Below are 9,735 nucleotides of genomic sequence, written 5' to 3'. Positions count from 1 at the left end.
GCAAAATTTCTCAGAAAAGAGCCAGAAGGTTAGAGGAAAATGACTTTATTTAGGGATCACCTATATAAAGACATTTAAATATAATGAACTGATGTTGAGATTATTTTAAATTTCAAGGAAAACATGGTAAAAAGAGAGGCTGGGTCTGAAGACTGGAGGACTATCAGACATGTACAGAAATGACCCTTGTCTGGTGCCTGGAGGCTCAGCCAGTGAGGACCTGAGCAAGAAGTGACAGTACTTGCATAAAAAACATTGCTTTGTTTTGGCATTCAGCTTTATCTGATCTAGCAACAAATGAATGTAACCACTGTCCAGTCCCAGCTGTGCGATTGGTCTTTTGGTGATGGCAATCAGCTGCCTCCCTTTACACCAGCAGAAGTGGATTCCACTTGGAGCTCTGTTTCCTCCACAGAAAATGAAAGTAATGGAAATAGAACTCTTTCTGTTCTTGAAAATCCAATGTAATTCCTGCTCCCAAGTGTTCCCGAATATTCCCGAGTGCCATCTGCCGGCACCTCCTCGTAACCCTCACAACAGCTCTCCCATCCTGCACAGTCCCTAAGTGTCCCTTTGTGCACACACATGCTGTGGCCCACAGTGAGTTTGGTTGCCCCATCACTGGGTCAGAAGCAGTTCAGCTGGAGGGCGTACAAATGTCAGGAGGATAAATCTTCAAATGTATGTAAATGGGGTTTTATGTTCAGCTTTGTCAACCCTGATCATCTACTAGGAAATTTCAGCCCACCCCCCCCCCCCCCTCCCCAATCTCAGGGTGAAGGCAATTTATGAATATATCTGGCTAATGAGTCACAGGCATTTCCTAGACAGGCCTTTATCTTCTATTTCACTCTAGGCCATCTACTTAGGCATCCATTCTGCATCCAGTGCCCCACTGCTCCCATCCTTTCTCCTCACATTCTTCCATCTCACTACATTTATATAACCAAGTACTTTGCACTTTTAGGAAATAAAGCTTTGTTGCCTCTATTCTTATCTGATGGCTCAGTAGCCTGGGCAGGTTGCTGCAGGGCACTCTATGTAGGTTTGGAAATGCAGAAAAATGGTAGAAAAAATGTAAGTTCTGAGAGGTCTGGGTAACCGGATAAACTTTGGGAGAGGCAATAACACGTAATGGCAGCCTGCATTGCCTAGAGGGTTGTAGATATCAAATATCCTTGAGAATTTGGGTAGCAGGGAATTATTACCCTATGGAAGTATTGCAGTGAGGATTCAAATCCATGAAACTCAAATGACTGGAGAGAGTGGGAACAGAAGCAACATTTTTCAGTATTTTCTCTCATAGTGGTAGGACACAGTACGAGAAGAAAAGAAGTCTGGGTTTTTTTTCAGTTAATGTACCAGCATAGAAGAGCCCTGCTTTTCATCATATCCTTGTCATGTTCATGTTTAAATGGTTACGGATCTGCATGAGTGGTAAAGTCACCTATGTAAGTAAATGAGTGTAATCTTGTCCCGTTTCTTTCTATTCTCAGCACTGTCTAGATAGATGTCTGTCTAGGTATTTTAAAAGTAGATAAAGCACAATGCTTCATAGCTAATGAGGTTCAGAGTATTTCAAAGGCACTGTCAAACACAGTAGCAGCTGATGAAAACAAAATTTTCCCTCATAAATCACACTAGTAAATTGTTCAGTGCATTAGAGAACTATGCCAGTGTGTATTTTACATCGCTAATAGCCTGTGCGCAGAAATTTGGCATTTACAACAATGCAGACAGTAGAGAATACATATAAAACTCATCAGCAATACATTTGGATCTTTCATCAGAATTCTTTGAGGAAATGTGGCACAAGTAATCTGTTACTGAAGTCAAGATTTCTCCATGAGATTGGATTGAATACCAGGAACTGCAAGGCATGTCCATTTTTCACAGATGTGTTTCTGAAAATAGCCAGTACAGAAATATCAATTATTTCTAGGCAGAACATGGCACATCTTTCCTTCCACTTGTATTCAACAGATAAGGTTTAGAGAAGTTCCTGAACTTTTTCCTTCCTATCACATTTATTTATTTTTTTAACAGAATTTAATCGGCTGAAATTAAGAGAAGAATAAAAGATTGAAAAACAAGAAAATGTGCATATATAAAAAGTCCCTTGGAAATGGATATGATTTCATCCATCCACAGCTGAAACAGAGTTAATGCTGCCCCTGCACAGGAAGAGGCAAGAGGATATATCAGGTAATCTCTTGAGCTCTCTTTCATGCCTACCTTTAATGATTCTGTATTGGATTCTTTTTCTGTGAATGTTTTTCTCCTTCTATAGTGAATAAAACAACCACATTGGTTCTAATACCTGTGGTGTACTCGTATTGTAGAAGAGTGGTGCAATTGAAATCTGGAGAATTACTTCTGCTGGCAGGAAGCACGGGGATCTATGGAATCCTCCAGAGTGACACCATATTAGAAGTGTGGCTGCAGCGTTTATGGGATTCATGGCAGAAAACAGCCACATGATGGAGAATAGCCCCAGGAGCAGCCTCCTAACTGTGGATATGTAGTAGAGTAGTTTTGCATACAGTTTCAGTTTAAGGCTTCATCCAAATTAATCAAAAACAGTGAGTATCTTTTCACAGATTGAGTAGGCTTTGGGTTTTTGCTTTGGGTATTTTGGCTCCATCAGAACTTTTTTATCTCAATAATTAATTTAGCCAAATGGATATTATTCTTCAAACATACTCATCCTCCCATTCCATTAAAATTATTTCAGAGAGGTCTTTTTTTTTTTTTTAAATCAGGAAGGAGTGATTACATTTTATCTCTCTGTTTCTCTAGTTAAATCAAAATGGCCCTTTGAGGCATGACTGCATAGTTCTAGTGCTACTATCAGGAGGGGCTCAAATGGAATTTGAGATTAACTATTCTGGGAAGACACATATCCCAGTGGCTGCATGGGCAAGGTTGGGATGACCATAAGTCATCCCAGCCTCACATAGCAGGCGGTGCGGAGATGAGGTGTCTTAGAGAGTTACAAGTCACTTTCTGTACTGCTTAATTAAGAGACGTGGCTTAGGTCTCATTTACTGAAAAAGGTAATAAGTGAAAAGCACTCAATTTTATCACACAAAATTATAAAATAATAAATTAAAAAGGAATATGTCAGATTCATACTACTAGATAGAGCTCCTATCCTACAAAAGCTATTTTCCAAAACAGGCAGCAGGACTGAAGGCTGATACTGGTAATGTGAATAATGGTGAGGAAGCTTCATTTTTCACCTGGGATTGATGATGGCATAACCTTGGAAAAGCCTGTCTCACTTCAGAGATTACACCATAATATGATGGGTGGGAAGATGTGGCTTTCAGTAGTCACAACAAATAAATTTATTGTACAGTAGTTCATTTTTCCTGTTATTCATCCTCCTTAGCCAAAGCTTATTCGCTCTAAAACTCACTGTAATTCTGAGGAATGCCAGGACCACAAAAATCATAGAATCATAGAATAGCTTGGGTTGGAAGGCACCCCGGGGATCATCAAGTTCCAACCCCCCTATCACAGCAGGGTCCTTTCCTCTTGCTTCCTCATCCTCTTTCACAAGTCCTGGGTGACAAAAGGTCATAGTCAACAACTTTGTAGAACTTTTAAGTTACAACGTTAGCTGAATCCATAAGAACTACAAGTTACACCCCAGAAATACTAGTTTCTTTTGTACCCTGCAGCTGATTCAGAACCTGTACAGATGTACATCACAGGCCAGCAAACAGACTCCTTGATGTATTAGAAGTAACCTCAGAGAACAGTGGCATTTATCACAGTGGATGAAAATCAACTCTTAAAATACAGTTATAAATTGTCAAGCCAGTTGTCACTGAATAATCTTTATGATCAAAGGAGAACAATAGGGGTAGTCAGTCTATCTCATGCTGCAGTAGACATAATGAATTGTATGTTACTTTTCTCTACAGCCTCAAAAGGAAACATGGAAACCGAACTCAAAAGGAAACTAGTCCAAATGGAGATGTGTGAAGTTGGGTGCAATGATTCCTTACTCAGTCCTCGTTAAGAATTGCTCTCTCAGGTGGCCCATAATGACAGGGATAGTACATGCAACCAGTTAAGACTAAATGTTTAAAGCCTGGTTAAGACCCAGTGAGACATCTAAAGTCTTCAACAAATACTGAACTACAGTCCTTATTTTTACTTTTTGCCTCAGATATGTCTGCTTCGGAAAAATGAGATGCCAACTTACAGATACTGCTGAAATGTTTTGAGAAACATGAACGATACAAGTTACAAGGTCTTATAATTATTTATTTCACCTATGGATGTCACAACAATTGTCTCCCCTGAGGACTGCAGGTACAGACAGTAGACTAGACAGGAAAGGAAAGGAAGAAGAAAGGAGGTTGGAGGTGCTTTGGCAATGAGGTCCCTATTTAGGGTGCTGTGGGAAGAGGATGCTTGTCAAGCCTTGGCACAAGCAGAGTTTACTCTCATATGCAGCTGTTGCTCACTCAGGAAACTTTAGAAGGCCAGGACAAAGGTGAAGCAAGGTGATGATCGTACTGTCTCCATGGGGTTGGCTCCCTCACAGCCCCAGGGCAGCACTCCACCAGTTATAGCTCAGACACAGAAAATAGTTAAGAAGTTTGTGCTCAACTGTCCACAACATAAAATCCCCTCCCTCTTGCTCCTGAGCATATAGAAATATGCATTCATATTGTTTTTTTTAACATATGCACAGAACAAAATCACTTTCCAACCTGTAGTGCTCTTCCTACAGCTTCATCTCCATATTTTCTATTAGCTGGATGAAAGCTCTTCAAACTCACTGAAAGAAATTTGTTCCTTATTTTCATACATTTGTTTACACCAGAGATGCATCTAGAATTCCTTACCTTTGCCATAGAAAAGACATTAAGAAGAACAAAATCATTTTGTTCAAATAGAAAGGAATACAGGGAAAATACTCATTGCTGGAATATGCACAGAAGGTCATTACTGGCATTACAACAACAACTTTTTAAGTCTTATAATTAGTTTTTAATTGCACAAACACAGAAGGCAATTCCATCTTTTACTGCATAGTTTATGACCAGAAACCATTTGCCAAACAGACATCATAACAGCAAAAACTTGCACTCGCTTCAAAATTGATAGTTACAATATGTACCCTGCTGGTTATACCAGCTACCCACAGGTGATCTGGAGGAAAGCTATTTGACCAAAATTAGCAAGTGTTATAGAACACGCTGGTAAAATAAACTCTCTTAGCCCAATATTTCTTCAAGTAAGTTCAGTGAAGAAAGTAAGAACTGAATAAGGAGATAGACTTAATTAAGTTGAGGCTAAAAATATCCAGACTGGGAGCTTCCCTTTGAAAATATGATTTGTGGGATTCAGACTTTCCTTCTTAATTCTCTGGCAGAAAATTTCAGATTTATAATTTTTCTTTCCAGGTTGGAATGAAAAGTCAAAAATGTTAGCTTTTTTCAGTAATGGAAAGCACCTGAGGAGGTCATAGGATAGAAATAATTGGGTGCATCTTCTCAGACCTTGATTTTAGAGCTACTGGATAATTCTCAGGCCCTTCTTGATGATGAATAAATTGGAAACAGAAAAACAAAGAAATGGGAAGGGGCTTAAGGAGAAAGCCAAGGAGAATGAGAGATGTCTATAGCAGAGGCAAAATGGAAATCAGTCACCTACATACTGGTGCATACCAAAACATGTTACTGAAGATGAAAAGACTTGGGGGGACCTTACCCTTGAGGGCCTCAGATCTTTACTGGCTGATACTCTACTGTCAGCATCTGTTTCAGCAGAGTGAGGAAATATTACTACTAGGAAGAGAAAGAAGTAGTATCAGATATCTCTGTAGATACGAAGATATAGAACAGAAGTCCAAAACAGAAATCTGCTTTCAGAAGACACTCTCTCAAAGGGCCAATAGACATAAAACTCCAACCAGGCTTTGCTCTGCCTGGGACTGCCAAGACAAAGGTCACGAATTATTAGGTCAAAAAGATCAATGAGATACTTCGACATGACTGTCAAACCCTGTAGGTTGAAATAAACCAGGATCCACTGGGACAGAGGATTTATAATCACTGAGAAGTACTGGAAGTTCACATAGGCCAAGCATTCTTAGGATGAACTACTACTTTGTTGGGATTCATGTGATCAAAGATAGAGAAGAGTATGTCAGAGACACTCATCTGGCTTACCTCAACAGTGATGACAATTTGGCATATCAGGGTGTCCACTATCACAGAATCATAGAATATGGAATCACAGAATCATGGAATGTCTTGGGTTGGAAGTGACCTTAAAAACCACTCACTTCCACCCTATCTGCCATTGGCAAGGCAGCCCTCCACCAGAACAGGCTTCACAGGGCCCCATCCAATCTGGCCTTGACTGCCTCCAGGGTTGGGGCATCCACAGCTTCTCTGGGCACTCTGTGCCAGTGCCTCACAGCCCTCTGAGTAAAGAATTTCCTCCTTACATCTAACCTAAATTTCTCCTCTTTTAATTTAAAACAATTTCTTCTTGTCCTATCAAGATCAGATCATGTAAAATTTTGTTTTCCATCTTCTTAAGCTCCCTTTAGATGCTGAAAGGCTATAAGCAGATTTCCACATTTCCACATGGATTTCCTTCTCCAATCTGAATTAGCCCAACTCACCCAATCTTTCTTCGTAGGAGATGAGCTCCAGCTCTCCTAATCATCTTTGTGTCCCTCCTCTGGACCCACTCCAACAGCTCGTGCTGGGGCCCCAGGCCTGCAGTATTGCAGGTGGGGTCTCACAAGGGCAGAGCAACGGGGGACAATCTCACACTACTGGCCACCCTTCTTTTGAAGCAGTCCAGGATACTGTTGGCCTTCCAGGCTGCAAGGGCACACTCATATCCAGCTTTTCATCCACTAGGACCTCCAGATCCTTCTCTGCAGTGCTGCTCTCAGTGTGTTGTTCTCCCAGACTGTACTCATATCAGAGATTGCCCCCGTGCAAAACCTTGCACTTGGGTGACGGGTCTCTTTGGATGACACTCCTTACGAAGTCCTGTTGCACTAGCTGTAACACAATGCTTGCTGTTGTCTACAAACGTGCTGAGGGTGCACTCAATCCCACTGCCTCGGTTGTTCATAAGGATGTAAAAGAGCATTAGTTCCATGATGGACCCTGGGAACACCATTTGTCACCAGCCTCCACCTGTTGACCACAACCCTCTGGCTGCAATCATCCAACCAGTTCCTTTTCCACTGGATAGTCCAGCCTCCAAATCCATATCTCTCCAATACACAGATAAGAATATCATGTGGGACCACGTCAAAGGCCTTGCGGAATTCCAGGTAGATGACATCAGTTGCTGTTCCTTTGTCCACTGATTCTGTCATGCAGAGGTGAGGCTCATCAGCTTCTATTTCCCCAGGTCTTCCTTTCTATCCCTCTTAAAAATGGGAGTAATGTTTCCCTTTTTCCAGTCTTTGGGGACTTCACCTGACAGCCATGACTTTTCAGATGTGAGGCAGAGTGTCTTGGCAACCACATCAGCCTGCACAACCCTGGGATGCATGACGTCAGGCCCCATAGACTTGTACACATTCAGTTTCATAAAGATTTGCCTGCCGACGAGGATGGGATTCGAACCCATGCGTGCAGAGCACAATGGATTAGCAGTCCATCGCCTTAACCACTCGGCCACCTCGTCTGCTATTGTCACTCTAAAGTCTACATCTAAAATCCAGTACATACATCATATTTTAAATTGTGCATTTTTTCTTTCATTGACACTATCAGGAGCTCACGATGAGAAGCTCAGGTGGAGATTTGTGCACTGCAGCCATCAAACCTTTGGTATGATTAATCTTTCCCTATCAAATAACAGAAGTACTTTTGTCTCAAAAGTCTACACTCAGTTTGTTTAAAACTAATTGTCTACAAAAGCTTTGATGGCTTGCTTGTTGGCTTGCCTGTAGTGTACAGTAACTGAAAACACTTCATTCCTCTAGCAATGCCTTGAGCTTTGTTTGTTAACAGTGCCCATAAATTTCAGCACTGAGAGTACATCAAAGCTATTTGTGAAGAGCCCCTTGGGAATGACTGATGGATCATTCTGGCTGTTGTTTGTCTACTTCTGCCTATTCCCATCTCTGACATAATCTGGTTACTTTGAGAATTGATCCCTCCCTTCCTCACCAGAGGCAACTGGCTGCAAGCATTAGTGGAGAAGCGGAAGGAATGTTTCAGAGCTCTGAAGAAACTGAGAGAAGCATCATGTTTTACGATAGGCATCAAATTACTTTATAAGAGTATCTGACCTCTGAGTAACCTCCTGAACTGCGGGAGCAAAGGGAGCATCAATACCCTACTCAGAGAAGAGACAGTAGTTCACTTTGCATATCAGCTTCATTTTTCCATGAAAGAGGATACTCTGTGGGAAGACGAGATTTCCACATGTTTGTCAGGCTTCTTCTGAATCTAAGGAAACAGAAAGACTGGAAGAATATGGTAATTTGCCTTCACCTTAGTGTTTCGAACAAGAATCTGCTGCAGCCACCTGCTTGTCTCCAAGACTTTCTGTCTTGCCTGGCAACTATTATTTTTAAATCAGCTGAATTTCTCCTTGAGGAGTTACTACTGCTACTCTCACCCCTCCAGTTCCATCCTACTCTGAATTACTTTTCCTTCTATGATGCAGTCTTATTGCATCACAGGATACATGTCACTAGGCTACAGACACACTGCAATTTGCTGCTTGCTATTTTTCTTCCCCCAGTCCTTACCTCAGATCTCATTTTAAAGACAATCTTCATATTTGATAAGTGTGGAAAGTGCAATCCAAAGTGATGCAATCCAAAGTGTAATTGATCTTGACTTACTTAAGGAAAGTTACATCTCTTTCTTAAGGAAAAACATAGCTGTTCAATGCGTCAGCTTGCAAATTTTGATAGCTTTTGAAGTGATTTATTCCTTAAGTAATGCTTCCTTAGCACACTGAGAAAAGGTATTTTGAATGTTACCAGTCTTTTATTTACATGGCCCTCAGTCCTTCGCGCCACACACATGACCCAGCATCTCATGGTGCTATGTTAATAAGGAATGCACACAAGTATTTCTAGCACACATCAACAGCTGGTTTGTTTCATTTGAACATTTTTAAAGAAATTTGCTTCCCTCTAATTACTACCCATAAGCATATGAACCAACAACCAAGACATGGGGCTGTACTCTGGTATGGATCCCCTGTGCCACGCTTTCCATCATACAGCACTCAAAACTGATCCAGGAGTTTAACAAAGTTGGGGGCACTATATATTATGTCCTATTATTAGTGCATACATCTCCCATGAAATGCTACCTCCTTTGTTTTTACAAGACTGGTTTCGTTGTATTTCCTTTCTAATGCACCCTCCACAACAGCACCTCTGAGGTCCACTTTTCAGAATCAAGCCCCAGAATGGAGCAAGATGTGAATGTAGATAGATCAGGACCAAAACCTCACTCTGGAAAGAGATGTCAGAGTGCCTGCATGTGACCTGTACTCAGTTTTACTTATTTCCAGATGTGAACCTCATACACTCAGAGTTATTATTTATTTTTACCAGTGCTTAATGTAGTCTAATCTAGGTATTGCAAGACAAATAATAAATGCTAAAAGAAGTTTTTCACAGGGGTTCAGGACAAACCAAGCACTAATCCTTTAATTCCCCCAACTCTGATGTTTCCTTATCATTACATCTGATGTCTACCTATCATCTGT

The 9,735-nt window shown here is 41.0% G+C and overlaps 1 non-coding gene across 1 annotated transcript; it reads right to left on the bottom strand.

The window, feature by feature from the left end:
- Window positions 1-7,601: 7,601 nt before the first annotated feature.
- Window positions 7,602-7,683, bottom strand: TRNAS-GCU (transfer RNA serine (anticodon GCU)). The gene has a single exon. It is a non-coding gene; the product is annotated as a tRNA-Ser (tRNA).
- Between the last annotated feature and the right edge of the window lie 2,052 nt (window positions 7,684-9,735).

Source organism: Lagopus muta, chromosome 3 (genome assembly GCF_023343835.1).
Source record: "Lagopus muta isolate bLagMut1 chromosome 3, bLagMut1 primary, whole genome shotgun sequence".
NCBI lineage: Eukaryota > Metazoa > Chordata > Aves > Galliformes > Phasianidae > Lagopus > Lagopus muta.
This window is presented reverse-complemented; position numbering and strand designations above follow the sequence as displayed.